The sequence below is a fragment of the Pseudopipra pipra genome, chromosome W, assembly GCF_036250125.1.
Source record: "Pseudopipra pipra isolate bDixPip1 chromosome W, bDixPip1.hap1, whole genome shotgun sequence".
In the NCBI taxonomy this organism is placed as follows: domain Eukaryota; kingdom Metazoa; phylum Chordata; class Aves; order Passeriformes; family Pipridae; genus Pseudopipra; species Pseudopipra pipra.
In genome coordinates, this window is record NC_087580.1 from 4,859,876 (window position 1) to 4,881,855 (window position 21,980).

The window sequence follows — 21,980 nt, forward strand, 5'->3', positions numbered from 1 at the left end:
TGGAAATGGGGACACCAGGAATGGAAATGGGAACACCTGGAATGGAAATGGGGACACCAGGCATGGAAATGGGAACACCTGGAATTGGAATGGAGACACCTGGAATGGGAATGGGGACATCAGGAATGGGAATGGGGTCACCTGGACTGGGAATGGGAACATTGGGAATGGGAACATTGGGAGCAGGTTGGGGACACCAGGAATGGGAATGGGATCATCTGGGACTGGAATGGGGACACCTGGAATGGGAATAGGGAAAACAGAGGTGGGATGGGAACACCTGGAATGGGAATGGGGACAATAGGAAGGGGAATGGAGACCCCTGGAATGGGAATGGGAACACCAAGAACTGGGAATGGGGAAAACAGAAGTGGGATGGGAACACCAGGAATGGGAGGAGGGACAATAGGTATGGGGACACCTAGAATGGGATGGAACACCTGGAAAGGGAATTGGAACACGTGGAATGGGAATGGGAACACCTGGAATGGGAATGGGAACTCCTGAAATGGGAATGGGGACACCTGGAATGGGATGGGAACAACTAGAATGGGATGGGAACACCTGGAACAGGAATGCAAACCCGTGGAATGGGAATGGGAACACCCGGGCCCGGGCTGTGTCCCTGGTGAAACAGGAGGCCAGGCCCAAAAGAGTTAACTAAGAAATTTGGGCCTGCTAACAAGCTCCCAACATCCAAGACAATCTGGGTTCGTTCTGTTCTACTGACTGGAGCAAAGCTTCAGAGAATAGTACAGGAACATGTCCTAGGCCTAGAGGTGATAAATTAGAGAGACAGCAGGATCAGGCAGACATTGGAATAGGAGGAATAGGCCGGGAGCCAGGGCTTTTTCCAAGCTTCAGGGAGCGGGTCAAGAACAATGGAAGAGAAGGAAGGTCAAGCTGAGGAAGATGAGTTGAAGCCCCCAGAGCCATGGAGGAAGAGTGGAAGTCCCCTCAGGATTGAGGGCCAAGAGAAGCACCGCCCCAAGCCCTGCCTGAGCTCCACCTATACTCCTCCTGTTATTATTATGCAGAGATAGATGTTGGAATCACTTGAATATTCATTTAATCACAGCTGAAGATTGTATAAAAATGCTGATTTTGTGTGAAGCCTTGGAGCAAGTTTGTCCAGCACGAGCTGGCTTGCTCCCAATGTTGAATAAACAAATACCTTGCTGCTTAAAGATAAAAAAGTCTCTGAGCAGTTTCTCGGACCGATTTTTCGGATTCAGCGCCCAGTCAGTCCCAGGATGATCCCAGTCACTCCTGGTCTCTCCCAGTTGCTCCCAGTTTCCTCCATGTGTCCCACTCATTCCCAGTTGCCTCCAGAAGCTTCCAGCATGATCCCAGTTGCTCACAACCACTTCCAGTCATCCACAGTGCACTCCCAGTTGCTCCCAGTATGACCCCAATCACCTCCTGCATGATCCCACTCACTCTTGATATGATCCCAGTATGACCCCAGTCACCCTCAGTGTGGTCTCAGTTTCTCCCAGCATGGGCCAAGCTGCTCCCACTGTGATCCCAGTATGATCCCAGTTGTCCCCAGCATGGTCCCAGTTGCTCCCAGTTGCCCCTAGCACAGATCCAGTCACTCCAAGTATGATCCCAGTCCTCCCTCCTGATAGTCCCACTCAATCCCAGTTGCTTCTCTTGTAAATCCAGTCACTCACAGTTCCTTCCAGTTGCCCCCAGCCTGGTCCTAATTCCCCTTCATGTAGTCCTAGTCACTCCCAGTATGGTCCCAGTTACCCCGTCCATGGTTGCAGACACTCCCAGTATATCCCAGTAGAGCCCTCAGCATGCTCATAGTCCTTCCCAGTCACTCCCAGATGCCCCAGTAACATTCCAGTTTCCACCAGTATGATCCCAGTGACTCCAAGACCCTCCCACTATATCCTATGTGGCCTCCAGTTGCTCCCAGTAGCCCTTACTGTGGTCCCAGTTGCTCCCAGTATGATCCCTGTTGCCCCAATTCTGGTCCTGGAGGGTCTCAGTGTGCTCAGATCCTGCTCCCGGGGGGTCCTGCTGGGTCCCAGTCCTGGTCCCGGTGTATCCTGATGTCCGAGTCCATCCCAGTCCATCCCAATCAGTCCCAATCCATCCCAGTCCATCCCAGTCCATCCCAGTCCATCCCAGTCCATCCCAGTCCATTCCAGTCTATCCCAGTCAGTCCCAGTCCATCCCAATCCATCCCAGTCTGTCCCAGTCCATCCCAGTCCATCCCAGTCCATCCCAGTCCCTTCCCAGCAGCCGCCGCCGTTTCCCGGGTCCTGCCCCCCCGCCCCCCCCAAGATGCTGACGGGGGTCGGGGCTCCGTCTTTGCCTTCGTCTCCCTGGGCCTGCCTGGAATGAAGGGGCCGCTGGGACACTGCGGGACCTCCTGAAACCAAAGGAACCCTGGGAGAATTTGGATACTCCTGCAATCAAGGCACAATTGGGACACTGCAGGGCCCTATGGAAAAAAAGGAACCTTGTGACACTGCGGAATTCATGGAATCCAGGGGCCTTTGTGACAGGGGGGCCTCATGGAACCAAAGGAAGCCTGAGGTGTTTCAGAAGGTCATGGAATCAAGGGGCCACTGGGACACTGCGGGGCCTCTGGGAATTAAAGGAACACTGGGACACTGGGGCAGGACATCCCCCCTGCAATGGCACCAAGACAATGCCCCATTTGCAAAGGGGTCAGTGCTGAGCTGAGAGGGGGCCGGGACAAGGCAGGAGATGTTGGACCCCAGACTGGTTTGACCCCAAATGAAGCCCCTGATGGTGAGGGAAGCCCTGGAGTCCAAGGACTGTCAGTCCATGGGTTTCTACCAGAAAGGGCCAGTCCCCTTTCCCAGGGGCAGGTTCTTCCAACAGAACCCTTCTTGGGGGGTGTGTGGAGATTCCTGCCTTGGCTGGGGACCCCCCCAAGGTCACTGCTGGAGGTTGAGAGCAGAGATCTCCCCACGAGCGCTGCTCTAGAGCAGTTCCATCCATCTCTAATTAAGAATTCTTGCTTGTTTGTCACCTTTAGTAGAATTGCTTCAACAATTGCTTTAGTGTAGTACCCTGTCCTATCTTATCCTGTACTACTGGGAGTTTTAGTGTTTCTATTGTTCACTAAATAATTCTGATTAAAAGCTTTTGTGTCATCATTTGCAAAAATAAATAATTCATTTTCTATCAATAGATCTGATTTGCCATCTCTTAATATCTAAGTTGTAATCTTGTTTAGCTAAGACCCAATGTCCTCAGGGGGATGCTGGGATTGACCAGGGGAGTGTGAAGAAGACAGAGAGGGGATGAGAGCCAGGTACCGGCTTGGGAATTGCCAGGAGGGCTTTTGAAAGGAGCGCAGGGGAAAGGGATGTCTAAGAACAAGTCCCTCAGGAGAGGGAAGCAGAGAGGCTGAGTTTTGACCCCAGCACAAAGGTGTGCAGGGCAGAGCAGAGAATATGCCCACATAAGATTCTTGTGCGTCCGTCTTTGCAGTTCTGACAGGCACTTCTTGTCACAGCCTGTCCTCTCCATTCCAGAATAGGCCCTGGCAACCAAAGAACCAACACCCCACACCATAGTGCAGACCAATCCATGTGCTTTGGGCCCTTTTGTTGTCCTATCCATTCTGGTCTATCCTCTCCATTCTGGAATAGCCCCTGGAAACCAAAGAACCAACACCTCACACCCCCACAGTGTAGCCCCACCTGTCTGCCACGGGACTCTTTGGGATGTCACGGCCTTTCCCCCAGGAAAGAAAGCCTGGAACCTTCGGGTTTCACATGCAGTTGGGGGGCCACCCTGGGCACTCCATGGGCAGCAAGAGCTTTCTGTGCTGGTCCTTTTTGTCTGGCAGGAATCTTCAGCTCTGTTCGGTTTGGGCAGTCAGACTGGCAATATCAGTGCAGGGCTCCTGCAGGCCAAGGACAACCCTTTCCACCAGGAAGGAAAGCTTAGAGCCTCAAGGGCTCAGGTGCAGCTGGTGGGACACCCTGGGCACTCCATGGGCAGCAAGAGCTTTCTGTCCTGCCACCTTTTGTCTGGCAGGAATCTTTGTCCCAATTCAGTTTTGGGAGTGAGACTGGCAGTTTCAGCACAGGGCTCCTGCAAGTGAACGACAGCCCTGCCCTCCAGGAAAGAAACCCCTTACCCTCGGTCTCTTCTCCTGTTCCCTAAAACACAACCTGCAGGGGAGCTTTCTTGGATCTCTTCTCTTGGGAATTGGGAAGACAGACCCACTCCCATGTTTAACACCTCAGGCAAAACCACCCTTTCAACACCTTTCCCAACCCTCCCCAACCTTTCCCAAAGCCCAGATTTTACAGGTGTCCTGTAATTCTGGTCCAATCTCACCCAAGCCCACAAACCATGACAGAAACCTGTCAGCCTCACGCTGCGTCCTTCCCATTGCTGTGCCTTATGTGCAGGCAAAAGGCCTTAAAATCAAGGACCCAAAATTCATGGCCTGTTCTTTTTCCCAGAAAAGAAGGCGTGGTGAACTCTCCAGACCAGGGAATTGGAAGATCTCCCCAAAACTCCTTTGGTACACGCTGCAGGGCCAATGATTCCTCTGCTCTGCCTCACGGTGCTACCGTGAGCCCGAAGCCAGCAAGGCCTTGGGCCCACACGGTGTCAGGGGAGGACTGAGAGCACCCAGGGAGGAGGAAAGCTGGGCAGGCCCCAAGGCTCCTGGGCCCCTTCCTTGCCAGCCCTTTGGCCAAGACCCCGAGGCAGAGGTGGGGCTCAGCCCCTGCACAGCAATGGGGCACAGGCTGAGCCCCAGGGACACCAGAGCCAGGCGGCCTGAGCTCTTCTTCCTGCAGCGTCTGCCTGGGGCAGCCCAGCCAGGCCTGAGTCTCTGCAGGAGAGGCCAAGCCCAGCCAGAGAGGGCTCAGCCCTCTGAGGCTGCACTCACTGCAAAGGGAACAAAACATTGGCCCAGAGGACATCCTGCCCCCAAATGGAGAACTGGAAAGGTCAAGAATAAAAAAGTCACCCCCCTCCATTCTTCAAGAAATGTTCAGACCTCTTTCCTAAAAGCATCCAGGACTCGGGTCACCCAATTTTCTCTCTGACAAGGGTTTTCCATGGTTCCCCTCAATTCCCAGGTTCAAGGGGGTCCCAGCACACTTTGGGATGCGTTGGATGCTGTGTTGGGGTGCATATGTCCCCCCAAAGCTCCCTCAGAACAGGGTGACACAAGGGGGGGGCACAGAGGGGTCCCCATTTCTGATCCATCCTGGAGTAACCACACTGGGGGCAACTGGGATCAGAGTGGGAGCAGCTGGGCCCCTGCTGGGCTCATACTGGGACCATCCTGGGAGTGACTGCAATACTACTGGGAGTATGTGAGAGGCACTGCAACCATACTGGGGATGACTGGGATCAAACTGGATTCATACTGCAAGTGTCTGCAAGTTCCTGGGGTCATACTGGGACACATACTGGACACATACTGAGATCATCCTGGGAGCAACTGGGACCATGCAGGGGCAAATGGCCTCCTCCAGGCAGTGACTGAAAGTGCCTGAGGCCATACTGGACTCAGACTGGGAGTCCCTGAGAGGGAAAGGAACCATCGTGGGGGGGACTGGGAGCAACTGGGACAACCTTGGGGCAACTGGAATCCAATTGGGAGTGACTGGAAGTGACTGGGATGATAGTGGGAGTGGCCAGGGCAGTGCAGGAGGAGGGGCAGGAGGTGCTCCAGGCAGGGTCTGTGATTTTCTCTGAAAGTTGGAGAACAAAAACAGGATTCCACTTGGGTTGTTCTTCAGGCTGTTCATTAAAAAAGCAGGAGCTCGTTGTCTCAAGGACTTGCACAGCTCCGAGGGGTTTTCAGTCCCAGCCCCCCAGGTCACCCCCCAAGGTGCTGGACGGCCCTTCAGACCCACCTGAGCCCACCCCCCGTGTGCCCACCCTGTGCAGGGCAGCTCGGGGAGCCCCCGGGACAGGGGATGGTGCCTCTGGACCTGCCTCCCGAGGGGCTTTTGCCACCCCTGGGGGGCACAGAGGGGACAGGGGTACCCTCAGCTCCTCCTGCCAGGAGCTGAGCTGGGACAACAGCCCGAGCTCCCGGGGCCTGGGCAGGTCCTGCTCCCTCCTGGGGCTTTGCCTGGATGCTCCTGTGCTCCTCAAATAAAAACACAAAAAGCTCATAATCCCCCAAGGGCCCAGCAGTCACAGCTCTCCTCAGCAAAGCAAAACTGGTTCCATAGGAGTGATTTGTGGAATATTTATAAGGAAAAAAAGTCAAAAAAACCAGACCAAGGATCAACTGACAGAGACGAAAATACCTGTGGATGCTGCTGTTGAGTCACTGGCAACTGCAAAGTGTTTCTATGCTTACTAAAACTATATAACCCCCCCATCAATGCCCAGCAGGAGTTGTTGGCATCACTAGTGTAAATAAAATTACCAGGTTGGTGCTTCCCCAGGTAAATATTTTCCAGGTGAGAACCCTCTGTCTGTGTTTGCAAAGGGAAGACTCCAAAGGATGATTTTTTTCCTGTCCCAATGCTTGAATTTTTAATAAGGTTTAATTGATGCCATGTTTTGTTCCTGTCCCCAAGCCCCAAATTCCTCCTGGTGGGGCAGCCCCGCCGAGCTTTGCAGTTGGGAAACCTGGTCTGGGGGTTTGCTCCCTGTTCCTCAGGTGCTTGAACACAGCAGAGGGGCAGCGGGACCCCTCCAGCCCCGCCCCAAGAGCCCGTGGGGGCAACTCCCCGGGCAGCCCGAGGGACAGCGCCAGGGCGGCCGTCAGGGCCCCGAGGGGACAGCGGGGACAGCGGGGGGGCTGCGGCGAGGCCCCCCCACGGCTCTGGAATGGCAGATCCAGAATGGGGGTGGGGAAGGGATGTGGAAAAAAGGGGGGGCTCGAGAGCACCCGTCACCCCCCACCCCCAGAGCCCGAGACAGGGTGTCCTGGGGCAAAGCCCCTGGTGAGACCCCCCAAAGCCCTGCAGCCCCCCCTGCACAGGGGGATGCAGGGACTGGGAAAGGGATTGCAGGGGTTGTGGAGCTGGATACAGGGGTGCAGGGGGGTCCCAGAGCTGGGGAAGGAGATGCAGGGGGGTCTCAGTGCCCAGGAACGGGGATTCAAGGGGGGCCCGGGGTCAAGGCAAAGGGGGGCTCCCCCCGGGATGGGGGTCCCGGGAGGGCACACACGCTCCGGGGGGGGCACACACGACCCCCGGGGACCCCCCTCAGCTCCTCCCGCAGGCAGAGGCCGAGCCCCAGCCCAGGGAGACGAAGCCAAAGACGGAGCCCCGACCCCCGTCAGCATCTTGGGGGGGCGGGGGGGGCAGGACCCGGGAAACGGCGGCGGCTGCTGGGAAGGGACCGGGATGGACTGGGGCAGACTGGGACACTGGGATACAGCAAGAGCAGGACCGGGACCCCTCGGGACCAGAGCTGGGGCAACAGGGATCATACTGGGAGCAACTGGGACCGTCACCGAACGGGAATAAAACTCTCTGTCACTGGAATGTCAGGATTAGAAAGCGGTTTTATTTTTTTCGGCACTGGGTGCGTGGGTGGGGGGTGGGGGGGTCTCCTCCCATCACCCCCACACTGGGCTGTCTCACACCCTGGTTTCTGTGGATGTAACTAATACATGTGCATTACACTTCCCCAAACTCGTGCATATGTACTAAACACTCCCACAGATTCTCTCACACATTTGAATCAGTTTCCAGAACTCATTTACATCAGAGTAGGGGTCTCTCGAGGGTCTCTGGTGGCCCTTTGGGGAACATCTCTTCTCCAAATTATCCTTCTTTGGTCACAGGCCTGAAAAACCAGTTTCTTCTTCTGGAATGCTTCCCAGCTCTGGGGGCTGGCCAAGATGTTCCTTCTTATCAGTGCTGCTCCGGAGCTGTAGGGACTAATTTGGACCTTTTGGGAACAAGTTAGAGTCTTACATGAAGTACAAAAGGATGATAATTCCTGAGGAGCTGGGCAGTTGTTGGGAATGATCATCCTCATTTCCAAACCCCTCTCCATGGGTGAAACGAATTCCAGTGACTGTGAGGACAGTGATTATTGTCTTTCCTGCATTTCTGTGAACTGTTGTACCGATGTTTGTAACCCAAAGTGTTATAAAGCTCATCAGTGAGACTTGCTGAAAATTTCAACAAGTCTCAGAGGGGGGAAATGTTGGGAAAATCTTTAATTTCAACAAATAGAGTTTAAGACTTGTGAATTCCTTCAGCTGTACCAGGCAGGGCTGAGTCCTGGATCCACCCACGGCTGCGTTCAGGTGGATATCTTAGTCCTGAGACTAAACCACGTGGGCCTGAGCAGCACTGATAAGAAGGAGTATCTTGGCCAGCCCCCAGGGCTGGGAAGCATTCCAGAAGAAGAAACTGTTTTTGCAGGCCTGTGACCAAAGCAGGACAGGTTGAAGGAGGGATGTTCCCCAAAGGCAGCAGAGCAGCGCGATGGCTCCAGCGCTGGGGCTGGGGGGGCTCCTGGGGCTCCTGGGGGACCTGGGGGGCAATGAAGGGTCAGTGGGACCCCCTGGAACCAGCACCTCCTGAACCCCCATTTCTGGGCACCGGGACCCCTCTGAACTGCCATTCTCTGGAAGAGGACTCTCCTGCGTTCCTTCCCTGGCACAAAGACCTCCCTGCAGCCCCTTATCCATCCCCAGGACCCACCTGAACACCCTTCCCTGGGCACCAGAAACCCCCTGAGCCCCCATTCTCAAACGGGTACTGCCCTGAACCCCCATTCCTGGGCATGAGGAACCCCCTGCACCTCCTCCCCCAGTATTGGGACTCACCTAAACCCCTTATCTGGTACCGGCACCCCCAGAAGCCCCATTCCCGGGAATGGGAGACCCTCTGAATCCCCATTCCTGGGAAGGGGACTCCTCTGCAGCCCTTCCCTGGCACGGGGACCTGCCTACACTCCCTTATCCAGCCTCTGGAACCTCCATTTCTGGGCAGAGGGACCCCCTGAAAACCCATTCCTGAGAAGGGGATCCCCCTGAACTCCCATTCCTGAGCACGGGAACTGCCCTGAACTCCCATTTCTGGGCACTGGGACCCCCCTGAACCTCCATTGGTGGTCACGGGGACCCCCCACACCCCCGTTTCTGGTACCAGGGCCCCCTGAATCCCTATTCCTGGGCACCAGGACCCCCCTGACCCACCTCACCCAGCACTGGGACCACCTGAACCCCCATTCCCAGACACGAGGACCCCTCTGCACCCCATTCCCGGCCCCGGGATGAGAAGGGAAAATGTCCAGTCGCTATTGGGAAAATGCTGCCCTGCTGTTGACAAGGGAGACTGTTCAGCTGCGGGTGCTGGGGAGGGTGTGAAGGTGCCTGCAATCGGCACAGGTCAATCAGTGCCATTGGAAGGGGCGGGGCTGTTGCTCAGAGAACAGCCGGGTTGCCGGGGAGCAGCCAATGGGGAGCTGCCCAGAGGCAGCCAATGGGAAAGCTGCGCGGGGGCGCGAAGGGGCAGCCAATGGGAGGGTGCGATGGAGCAAATGTAGCCAATGAGCAGCCAATGGGACACCGAGCGGACGGACGGGCAGCCAATGAGGAGCCGTCGCCAGGGGAAGGCGCTGAGCGACTGCGCACGCTCCGAGAGAGGAAGACGTTGAGCCTTCACCCCCCGCGACCACCGAGACGAGCAGCAGAGAGAAGTGCGCAGGGCCAGGGGCGTGTCCCGAGATTTACAGAGAGCACTGCCCACTGCCCGTGGGTCATGAATATGTAACACACGTGACGTCTTGATCAGGAGGGGATCTACATCCGATACCGTACTGATGGAAGCCCTTTCAACCTAAGGCGACTGAAGGCCCACACTAAGACCTTAAACCATCTTGTCCAGGAGCTGCTTTATGCTGATGACGCCGCCCTCGTCGCTCACACAGAAGCAGCTCTGCAGCGTTTAACATCCTGCTTTGCTGAGGCTGCTGAGCTCTTTGGGCTGGAAGTCAGCTTAAGGAAAACAGAAGTTCTCCATCAACCTGCACCTCAGGAAGTCTTCCATCATCCCCACATCACCATTGGCCAATCAGAGCTCAAATCAGTCCAGCAGTTTAATTACCTGGGCAGCCTCATCTCCTCGGATGGTGAGACTGACGGAGAGATGGACAACAGGTTAGCAAAGGCATTTAGTGCTTTTGGAAAACTCCATAAAAGAGTTTGGCGAAATAAACACTTGAAGAAAAGCACAAAGATCAGTGTTTACAGAGCCATTGTGCTGTCTACTCTCTTATATGGATCCGAATCATGGGTCATCTACAGCCACCACCTGCGACTCCTGGAACGCTTCCATCAACGCTGCCTCCGTACAATCCTAAACATCCACTGGTCAGATGATGTGACCAATCCATCTGTTCTAGAACAGGCAGCAGTCACAAGTATTGAGGCCATGTTGCTGAGAACACAGCTGTGCTGGGCAGGGCACGTCTCCAGGATGAAGGACCAACCACCCCCTCCCTAAGATCGTGCTCTGTGGTGAACTTGCCACTGGCTGCTGCAAGAGAGGAGCCCCAAAGAGGAGATACAAGGACTGCCTGAAACAACATCTCACCCTTGCCCATATTGATCTTCATCACTGGTCTACTCTGGCCTCCAGTCGGGAGGTCTGGAGACACCCCATCTCTAACGCTGCTGCTTCCTTTGAGAACGCAGCAGGATCACCATCGAGGAGAAAAGACAACACAGAAAGAACCGTGTCCTGTCGATCCCATCCAAGGAGTCTTTCTGCTCTGCCTTTTGCAACTGGATGTGTTGTAGTGGTTTGGACTTTGTTTTCCCCCAGAGGGCTGAGAAAAGTGGTAGACCCCAAGGGGTGGAAACTCCTGGAAGTTTTGAAGTTCTGCCCAATGGGTGCTCCTGCAAAATTGTAAACATACCACAAACCCACCGGAAGAGATGAGTTGTATTTTGGTTGTTATTGGAGAGGTGGCCATGTTGTAGAGCCACGAGGAAGGGGCTCTAAGCCCCTTGGGGCCTCTGGCCCCCTCCCAGCCCTTGGCTGGGGGGCTGCAGGGACCTGGAACAGCATAAAGCTGGGCTAGGTGCCTGTAGTTATGCCCGGAGATGTTTTCTCCATGGACGCAGAGCAGCAGCCGGGACTGACCAGAGAAACGGTGACAGAGAGCCAGAGATAAGGACCTGAACTGAAGGAGCAGCAGAAACAACATGCAGCACCGCAGAGAAGACTCCTGGAAAGGGAGAGAGAAAGGAGAGCCAGCAGCTGAGACACAGAGTTTGGGGTAAGACTGTACCAGCCCCCCAAAACTCCTTTGAGACCTCTGAGAAAGGAGGAGTGATGGACTCCTATTTTAGAGGAGCCTTGGAGTACAGCAGTACTGGAGAGAGAGGAGCTAAGAAGCTCAAAAGAGCGTCCTGGAGCTGGACTGGGACGGCCAGATGGAATGCAGGGGGAGTTGACCTTGGCTCCCCCCTTGCACTGCTGCCACGGTGGCAGCCTGAGAGACAGGACACAGAGGCCCTGCAAGAGATACCAGACCGTCACGAAGACCCCCCTGTGTCTCGTGATATGACGTGGTGAAACAACCTTGTCTGGGGTTACGAAGCCCACGGAAGACCCCTTTGCCTGTGTCAAGGGGGCCGAGGGAGAGTTTGGATACCTCCCATGTGAGTGCTGGCAGAAAGCCAGCAATCAGCTGCTGCATGTGGAGAAGACAGACAGAACCTGCTGCCTCAGAAGATGCTGCTGCTTAAGGACTGGAAGGGATCTGTCCTTCTTTCCCTCTTGGACTTTTATTTGGAGGGGAGAAGAGATCTGGTCCATTGTAAATACTATATGTCATGGTAGAGATAGTTGTGATCATGTGTATAATGTGATGTTATATTTATTTGTACAGTCATTGTATTATATTCCCTTTCCCCCACTTTGAGTCTGGTGTGTTTTGTCTGGAAAAACCCATCTCACATTAGGTTGAGATGTGGGAGGGGGATGGAGCTAGGGAATTGGATTTTTTGGGGCTATCTCAAACCATGACACATAGTTACAATTAAAGCTTCATTTTTTTTAACATCATGGTATGATCACTATAGCCCAGAATACCATGATTTGAGTAGCACAAGATTTCTATAAGCAGCACCAGCATAGCAAGATTTTGTAAGCCCTTTAGCACCGAATTGTACAGCACAGCTCAGCTTAGGATGCCTGATCACCTGGACCTGATCACTCTGCAGGCCAGGGCACATCCTAATCCTTGGTTTGTCATGTCAATATAACAATCTTAATCTAGACTTGAAACACATTAACAGAACAGGAGTGGCCCTTTCAGGGGAGAAGAGTCTGTTTGGTATTAAGATGGGGCTCTGTGTGCTGCTGTGCTGCCCTGTGCTGCTGTGAGGCCATCCCAGCCTGGCAGGCAGGTGCCTGTGACCTGCAAGGCCTGTGAGGAGCAAAGGAGTCGGCCTGGGGCCTGGAAATGAGAAGGCTGATAGGGAGGGGGAGAAGGGGTCTTCCTGGCGCACTGGACCTTCAGGGACTGACGATGAGGGCAAAGGGGACTCATGTAGGACCAGCTTGGTCACAGAGCACAGCTGTTTATGTCCTAAAATGCCCCCATATGAGCAGGAGGCAGGAGCAGAGGCACTGTTCACGAGTGCCATTGTTGATTGTCTTCATCAGAGAGCTCCTGAAGTGCTGCTGGGAGGACGGTAATACAGGACCTGGGCATCAGGTTAGGGCAGGGGCATAAAAAGGTCACCTGAGAGGTGTAATGCAGGAGTAAATGCAGATCCTTTGTCTGGGTAAGGGATACAAGGAGCCTCCCCAAGGATGACAGGGATAAAACCAGCTGCTGCAAGACGTGATGAAAAAAGCCATCCAAGCAAAGTCATGCCCGAGCTGGATGCCCCAAGTCTAAAAGAAGAAACACCTCGGAGTGGAGCAGGAGCCATATGAACTGTGCTGAGCTGGGCAGGAGTGAAACCACCTGTCCTGAGAAGAACTGAGTAAAACTTGATGCCCCATTCCAGGCAGGGGCCAAACCAGCCAGGTCAAGTGTTGTTAAATAACAACCAGCTGCATCCTTGGCGCATGAGAAACACTATCTGCCTGCTGAGCAGAGGTTACACCAGGTGTCCAGAGGACTGCCTGTTGCTAAACACCTCTGAAACTGTTGGGATAAATAGGACCCTCTAACAAATTGGCTTTTTAGTGTTAGAAAGCAAGGGATTACTTTTATTTGCAGCCCTGCATGTGCATGTGGCTGACAAAAATCCTGCCTCTGTACTGACAGCAAGACATCGCTTTTCACCTATTTATACAGATTTGGCAAACAAAGAAATTAATGTTCATTGCTTCCAAATTACATCACTCACTCCCTTTCATTAATTAGTATTCTATGTGGGATTGGTTATTAATTTTTCACTTTCTACTGTAATAACTTCATATCTTTAATCTTTTTTGTATATTTTCCCTCCCCTAGGGATTTTCTGACACAAATGCTGAGCCTTTGTTAGTCTTCTTCTTTAGCTGCTGGTTTCTGCAGAAGGTCCTTGTAGTCCATAAATCTTGTGTTCCAGATCTCCTCCTTCAACAGGACATCTTTCTCTGACAGGCTTTCTCCACTGAAGCATAACAGGGTTAACTTCAACAAAACTTACAGTTTTAGTACTTTTCCCAGGCTGTGTTCTCCCAAAGGAGCTCATGACAATTTTTACTCCATGCTGGCTAAAGTTGATTTAAGGCTGAACACACCGCCTATGATGTGTGTTAAAAACAACTAATCAAAAAGTTAATTAGGAACACTAAAAAAATTAGAAAAGTTTTATGATTTCCAACAAGCCCAAAACAACATAGGCCAAGTGCAGCAGGGACAAAACTGTCTCTATCCATTGATGCCAGGAAAAGGCAACAGTAGTAAAACTCAACAGCCACAGGTGCTATTAAGCCGGTATTTGTTTATTTCGGCGCCGGACGTGCAGGGGATAGCTCCGCCTAACACGCGCGTGCCCTCACCATCCAGAGTGGGAGTCTGGCTAAAGCTGCGGCTGATCAAAACCTAACCAACCCTAGCGGCAGGAGTAAATGGGAAGCTGCTAAAAAGCCATCCCGGAACGTTTTCAGAGCTTGAGGACAAGACAGCAGCTGGGCGGGGGCCAGCAGCCAGCCAAGGTCCTCCCAGCGCAGCCTCTGAAGGGTTCCTTTGGCAGTCCCAGTTCAGGGTCAGCCCATGGTTGTACCCTGGGGGCAGATGAAATTAATTGGAAATGAACCCATAAGAGTCCAGGTGCTTTGCTAAGAGTCTCCCTGATAGAAGTGGCAGTGAAACCCTCAGCGTCTTGGGGGCCAGAAAAGCTGTGACCTGGCTCAGTTACAGCCCTGAGCAGGCTTTTACTCCTCAGGCCGTGTGGCTCAGGGAAGGTGTGGGAGCTCTGTCAGAGGATGATGAGCCCTTTGCCACCAGCACGGGGGGAGGTCCAGTGGCTTCCACCTGGTGGACGTGCCATGTGGGTTCCTGTGCCCAAGAACCATCTGGTTCCATGTGGTTCCATGGGGTTCCATGTGACCCCATGTCACAAAGGGGCAGAGATGTGGCACCCATCCGGTATCCTGAGGAGCGCGCCAACGAAAATCAGTTGGACAGAGTTGGCCTTCGGGATAACTCAGCTCCTTCCTTTGCTACTTGTGTGCCTGCCTTTTTTGGATGGTTTATTGCTTACTGACCATTTCTCCTCAACTTTCCTCCTCTTTCAAAGGTAATGCTTTGACTTTTGGCCCAGATCATAGAGCAGGGTATATGGGATAAAAGTAGAGGCTGATTTCTACCTTCCTAGCTGTAGGCTGAGCTGTTACAACTTTTAGAGGCTGGCCAGGTATGACCTAGGCTAGAATTCCAGTTTGCTGATTCTTGGTTTTTTTTCCATAGCCTAGGATAGGTAAGCAGGGAGGTGACTGTAGTCTGAGGGGATGGGCTCAGCCCACCTTGATTGCTGTGGGAGGGAGGGAGGCAGAAAAAGGAGAGCAGCAAAGGCAGCAGTTAAAGTAGTGGCTGAAAGACGGTCACTCCTAGGAGGTGGGAAAGCCAGAGGGCTCTGTTGCTGAAGCAGTGTCAGGAGAGCAGCAGGGCCTCTTCAGAGAAGGTAACGTACATGGGAGCATTTCAAAAGGGCCTTTGAACCCGCTGTGAGTTGGTGCCCCGCGCCTGATCATAAGGGCGTGAGCTGCAGCTCAGCAGCAGTTACGAGCACCACTGAAAGACTTGGTGGGGGATGCCGTTCTGCGTTTATTTAGAGTTTTGATACTTTCGGTGAGCTACAGTAATTTCTTTGCAACTAGGTGACGGGATTGGTGCTCTTCTCTTTCTGGAGACAAAGACATCCTTGGTCATCTAAAGCATTGCACTCTCTTCCTGAGAGAGGCAATGGCCACAGCAGGGAACGACTCCTGTGAGTAATAGCTTCACCAGCAGGTTTGGACTTTGTGAACTGCCACAGACAACTGACATGGCTGGGGGTCAAATCCCAGAATGATGTGCTCCCAACCTAGAGTGATCTCTGGGATGTTTCCTGAGAGCAGTCAAACTGACCCCCGTGTTTACAATTAGACCCAGGAAAACACCTTTTGTCGCTCCTCTGACACTAGGTACAAGACTTTGAAAGCTGCCATTGCTCGTAGAGAGGTCTGCCATCCTTTGGGTTACCTTCTGTGCTCAGTATTTCCTTGTTTTCAACAAGTTACAATCAGGAAAAGGGATGGCTTCACTGATAACCCAGTCTAGAACTCTACTGAGAAAGGAAGGTAGCCTGCGGCCCAGAAACCAGATTGTGGGTTTGTTGGACTCTCAGCAACGTAAACAGGGGAATGGATTTTTCCAAAACAGTAAATTTAAATGGCACTGTTTAAGCTTCCCCTGATGTTGTTGGGTTGGCAGTTGAAGCAGATGGTCCTGAGTGCTCCTGTAGAGACCTCACTGTTTAAATATGCCTTTGTGCCTCATTTCATCTCTTTCCAAATGGAATTTCCCTGCAGTCATTGCCGAGGGAATGACTCCGCCACAAAGGATCCTCTTTCCCCCAGAGAAGATTTGCATGGTCTGGCAGCAAAGACAGAGTGCTGGAGCAGGACTCCGCAATGTGGGCAACACATGCTTCCTTAATGCTGTCCTGCAATGCCTGACATACACCCCGCCGCTGGCCAACTATCTGCTCTCCCGGGAGCACAGCCAGGCCTGTGAGTACTCTTAGGGACATCTCCCTGTGAATCTGTTCATCAAATCCCAAGGATTCCCAGAACCTGAAATTTGATTTAGGAGAAAAGCAGCCCTTTGTCAGCCCCAGAACTTGTGTTCTTTGTACACTCAGGAGCCACCTGTCCTATCCAGCTGTCTTATTCTTCATGAAGGCACATCTTTCTAGCTCTGGGTCTCTATTCCTGCAAGTTAAAACCTCAGTTTAGCATTCCTCTGAAGAACATTTTCTATGCACTAAAACGTCCCGTGCTTGTTGAAACACTGGGAGGAGTGGCATATTGCACTGGAGTGGGAGTGGAAGAAGAGGAGTATTCCACCAGTAGGGATATTTTGCTAACCAGAGGACCTTCTCTCCCTCCCTCCTCAGGTCGCCAACAAGGCTTCTGCATGATGTGCATCATGGAAGCGCATGTTAACAAGGTCCTGCGTTCAGTCAGTGCCATCCTGCCTTTGGCTGTTCTCAGGGCTTTCAGATGTATGTGATTTCAGGTTCTTTGACAGGTTTTCTTCCCTTCCTGTAGGAGACAACTACTAACTTCCTGTTTCTTAGTCATAGGAGAACATTTTCAGCTTGGCAGGGAGGAAGATGCCCATGACTTCTTATGCTGTACTCTCAATGCCATGCAGAGAGCTTGTCTGAGTGCAAGCAACGAGTAAGCACAAGCAAGTTACCTTTACAAAGTTCTGAGCCCTTTGGACTCCTTGATGTGGCCTCATCAAGGAAAACCTACAGCCGGGGCTTGGAGGAAGTAATGCTCTGTCTTACGACTTGTTTCCAGCTTGGACATATCATCTCAATCTACTACCATTGTCCATCAAATATTTGGAGGCTTTCTGAGATCCAGAGGTATGTTTCTACAACTACTGCTCTCCTTGGCACTGCCTGTGCCCTTCTGTCTGCCTGTGCCCAACAGCTGGCCCTGGGACTAGCAGGACAGGTACAATGAGCACAAAGCAGTACCATCGTTCAGCTCACCATTGCTCGGCATTTTGATTTTTCCTTCCAGTCATCTGCTTCAGCTGCAAAGCCATTTCTGATTCCTATGAGGCCTTCCTGGATGTCCCCTTGGATATCAAAGTAAGAGGTTTTGCAGTTGTGCTTCAAGACATGGCAAGGCTTTTCAGAGTCAACACATTTGTCCTGAAAGCATATACTGTGAACACAAGAGGTCTTGGTCGTGGATGGGAAGGGGAACAGATGTTGTCCTCCTGCAGAGGCCATGGCACTGGTCTCTCTGTAGGTGCTGGCTTGAAGCTGGACAAGCACCCATTCTGCGCTCTGCACCCTTGACATAGCCTCATCCTTCTTTCCTTTGCCCTCCTTCAACACCTGTCTGGCTTCCAGGCTGATGGGTTGGATTGTTTTCACTACTGATGACCCTACATAACATCAGTAGCTCAATGGCAGGTGATACAGAGAGGGAGCTCTTGATTGCCCCTGAGAACCTCTGGGACAGGGGAAATGTTCAGCACCACACTCTCTTTCTGGCTCCTTCTGGATACAGCTTGCAGATTCATGGCGGGTCTCCTCAGCATCAGCTACAGGGGTTTTCTTGTCAGCTCCTGGAAAATGTTTGGGCCAGGGCATTTGCTGTAGCTCAGTGCACCGATTTCTCAATTCTCCAGGCAGCCTCATCCCTCACTGCAGCTCTGGAGGACTTTGTAACACCGGAGCACCTGGATGGGGAAAACTGCTTTAAATGTAGCAAGTAAGATGATTACTAACAACATATTAACACGAGACTCTGTGTGAGGGGGCTACAAGTCATTGAGCAGAAGTCATCTTCTCGTGGAAGTTTACTGCACACTGATGAGACACAGTTTTGTTTGTCAGGTTTTTTGGGGGAGGGGGGTTGGGGTTTTTTCTTTGTTTGTTTGTTTGTTTGTTTGTTTGTTTTAAATATGGCACCGAATTGCCTTAAAATAGCATAAGGATGCAGGAGACAAGAAAGGTTGTCTGACTGCCTTGGTGGAAGATAGGGTGCATTTCAGCGCTGTGCTCTGTGCTTGGTTTCAAGGTGTGAGAAGAATGTTGCCGCCACTAAGAGGTTCACTGTCCACTGTGCACCCAAGGTTCTCACTGTGTGTCTGAAGAGGTTTGACTGCTTCACTGGTGGCAAGATCAGCAAGGTGTGTACACTATTGGTGTGCAGCTTTCTCTTCAAGAAGCAGATTTCCTAAAGCAGTATGCTTGTCACAAGCTGCTTGTGTTGGGTTTTTTGGGGTCCCTTCTGGGGAGTGGAAAGTTCCTGTGGGAAGACAGGCAAGCACTGTGCTCTGATAGGGCTGCTTTGACTGAGAAGGGTTTCCTGCCACCCAAACGATGTTATGTTGCTTTATGGAAAACCAAGTGCTCATGAGCCCCAGAGATGGATTGATACCCCTGGACTGGCCCCTGCCCTTGGTAGGCTATTTCATGTCACAGACCAGGGTCATTTCTGAGCCCTCTTGGTCTCTCCATAGGTTGTAGAGTATCCGGAGTACTTGGATCTTCGCCCATACATGTCTCAGGCAGATGGAGAAGCACTCCTCTACTCCTTATATGCTGTCCTGGTGCACAGTGGTGTCAGCTGTCATGGAGGACACTATTTCTGCTACACAAAGGTAAAAGAGCAACTTCCTTCCCAATGGGGAAAAATGTGTGCTGGGGAAGAGAAACTTTCCTGTCAGTGTTACTGACAGCCAAAGTTTTGGGGCAGAAGGCCTCCTTAGTGGCTGGACTGCATTTGTTTTGACATGCTCTCGGTTTGGCAGTTTCCTACCTGTGTTTTTGGAGAGAAACCATGGAGAGATCCTTGCCTTTTTTTTACAGGCCAGCAATGGATTGTGGTACCGGATGGACGATGAATCTGTGCAGCTGTGTTCCATTGACACAGTTCTCAGGCAGCAAGCCTACCTGCTGTTCTATGCCAGGTAATAACCAGGATTCAAATATGTTCAGAATACATTTCCTTTGCCTCATTTGCAGTTGTGCTTCTCACCTTCCGGAGTGTTTTTCTCATCAAATGAAATTACTACCTGCATCATTCAGTGCTGTCAAATCTGAACCACTCCGTGTCTGTCCTTTACTGGGCTTCAGGCTGCGGCCCGGATGGAATCTGCTACTTGCCTGGTCTCTGATGTTGACTCTTGTAGATAAGAGGACTTAAAGAGGACGTCCAGGAAAGATGGGGAGGCACCGTTTGTCAGGGAATGTAGTGACAGGATGAAGGCTATCAGTTTTCAGCTAACAGAGGGCAGGTTTACATTAGATATTGGGAAGGAATTCTTTGCTGTAAGGGTGCTGAGACACTGGCACAGGTTGCCACAGCATCTGTGGGGGCCCCATCCCTGGAAGTGTTCAAGGCCAGGTTGGACAGGGCTTGGAGAAACCTTGGAATAGTGGAGGGTGTTCCTGCCCACCACAGCGGGGTGGAACAAGATAAAGTTAAAGGTCCCTTGCAACCCAAACAAGTCTGTGAATTTAGGAAATGGAGGCTGTGGGAGGTATAGAGATGAGGTTTTTGTTGGGACAGAGGCAAACTTGGTGGGAAGACCCTAGCTGAGTTTCCCATTAGTGTCCTTGGTTAAGTCTTCTCTCTGTCATAGAAGCCTCTCTGAGAAAATGACTGAACCCCAGAGGAGGTTGCAACAACAGCTCTAAACTGAGATCCCTCTTTTGTTTTTCTCCAGATGCTCTGATCTGAGAATTGGAGAAAGGGCTTCTTCCTCACTGGCACCATCACATGCCCCTTCCTTCCTCAGTCAGGGTGTGGCCAGCAGCAAGCAGGCGGGCTCTGTTGGACCACAGGCTCTGACTGGTAGGACTAAGGTAACTTTGGGGTCATGGGTCAGGGCATCAGAGGAAGAGTGGATTTCTTTCTGGGATCTCAGCATTTCTCTTTTGCCCCTCACACACCGCACCTTTCTTCACAGCCACAACGCTGCTCCCTCTCAAAGCATCCCACCTGGATCCATCCCTTTTGTGCGCCTCTGGCCTTTTGGTCTTAGTAGCCCTCCAAAAGAGCCTTTTGGAGGCCCCAAACTGTCCTGTCCCAGAACTTGTAGGGGTTCCCCACTGCTCTGATCCTTTCCGGAGAAAAGGGCAGGAACTCTCCACAGCTCTCTTGGCAGGGCATGAAGGACACTGGCAGGGAGCGGTCCCGGAGCAGATTCCCTCTGTGGGGCAGGGATCTCCGCAGCTGCTCTGGGGACACCACAGACTATGAGGACGCTTCAGAGAGAAGAACTGGTCCTCCAAGTCGTGACCGTGGTCCTAGGGATAGCACAGCTGCAAGGCCTTCCAAGAGGATCTGCCGGTGGGCTCCCGCTCCCAGGGCTGCTCAGGAGCAAACCTTGCTGAGGCAGAGGGAGCCAAGCAGATCTGTGCGGGGAACTTACAACCTTGGCAGCCGGTTTGTGCAGTACACAGACTATGACCGCTCACTGCGGAAGAGAAAGAGGGAGAGAACAAGTCCTCCACGTTGTGACCAAGTCTTAGTGAATACTGCAGTTCCAGGGCCCTCCAAAGCCAGCTCCAAGCAGGCTCTCATGCTCCGGGCTGCTCGGGAGCAAACCCGACAGAGGCAGAGAGAGCAGAGAAGATCAACATGGCGGGGCTGTGATTGCCACAGCCAGTTTGGGCAGCACACAGACTACCGCCCTTCAGAGAAGAAGAGGAGGGTTTCCACGCCCCAGAGATTCACGTCAGACAAGCATTCAGGGCACTCTGGCAATGATGGCGTTGGATTATGGCCCTGGCTCAAGCAGAACGGAAGACTAGCACTGCGTTTATTAGCCAAGGCATCCTTGTTTTCGACACGCCTTCTCAGACATGAGTGAATGATTTAGCTAAGAAGATGAGAGTTATAATAATATAGAAATATTATTAGAAATATAGAAATATATATAGGAATATAGAATATATATAGAGAGAAGTATATATAGAAATATAGAAATATATATAGAAATATCATATAGAAATATAGAGAGAAGTAATACTTTATAATACATTATTACATGTTATATATATTCAGCAATAGATAGTAATGTTACAAGAAATATTATTAAAATAATAAAATAAGAAATACTAAAATACTGTAATCAGAATTATTTATTCCACGTTGTAGACAATTATAGCTACAAACATCTCAGCCTCGGCCATATCAATCAACAGAACTGGTCTACTCTGGCCTCAAATCGGGAGGCCTGGAGACACACCATCTCTAACGCTGCTTTTTCCTTTGAGAACGCACGCAGAATCACTCTCGAGGAGAAAAGACAAGGCAGAAAGAATCATGTCTTGCAGAATATACCACCTAGGGAGTCTTTCTGCTGTGCCTTTTGCAATCGGATATGTCTCTCTCGCATTGGCCTCCTCAGCCACCAGCGTGCTTGTAACAAATGTGGATAGAGCCTTCTGAAATCTTCGTTCGAGAAGCCCAGCCACGATGATGTGTTTAAGACGGGTGTTCCATAATTTAGTGTTCTCACTGAAACCATGCAAATCGTGCGCCACTCGCTCACTTCCCACTCCTCCTTTCCTTCCCACTCCCCCTCCATCCTGAGGCAGGCTGGACGGGACAATTGGAGGCACAAAAGGTAAAGATCGCAGGCTGAGATAAGAACAACTTACTGGAAACGGCAATGAAAGAAGAAAACAGTACAGCAACAGAACAGTAACAGAAACAATCCTAATAACAGAGTGTACAAGGGAGGCAAATGACTCACACATGATTGCTCACCAGTTGGTGCCCAACTTTGCCACCACGCACACAACCTGGAAGAGACCCCTTCCCCCATCCTTGACA

The 21,980-nt window shown here is 52.0% G+C and overlaps 1 long non-coding RNA gene and 1 pseudogene across 1 annotated transcript; both read left to right on the top strand.

The window, feature by feature from the left end:
• LOC135404804 (zinc finger protein 850-like) overlaps positions 1-21,980 on the top strand; it is a 133,009-nt pseudogene that overhangs the window by 1,759 nt on the left and 109,270 nt on the right.
• LOC135404503 (uncharacterized) lies at positions 18,725-19,891 on the top strand. The gene is made up of 3 exons (XR_010425691.1): positions 18,725-18,795; positions 19,004-19,104; positions 19,864-19,891. It is a non-coding gene; the product is annotated as an uncharacterized LOC135404503 (long non-coding RNA).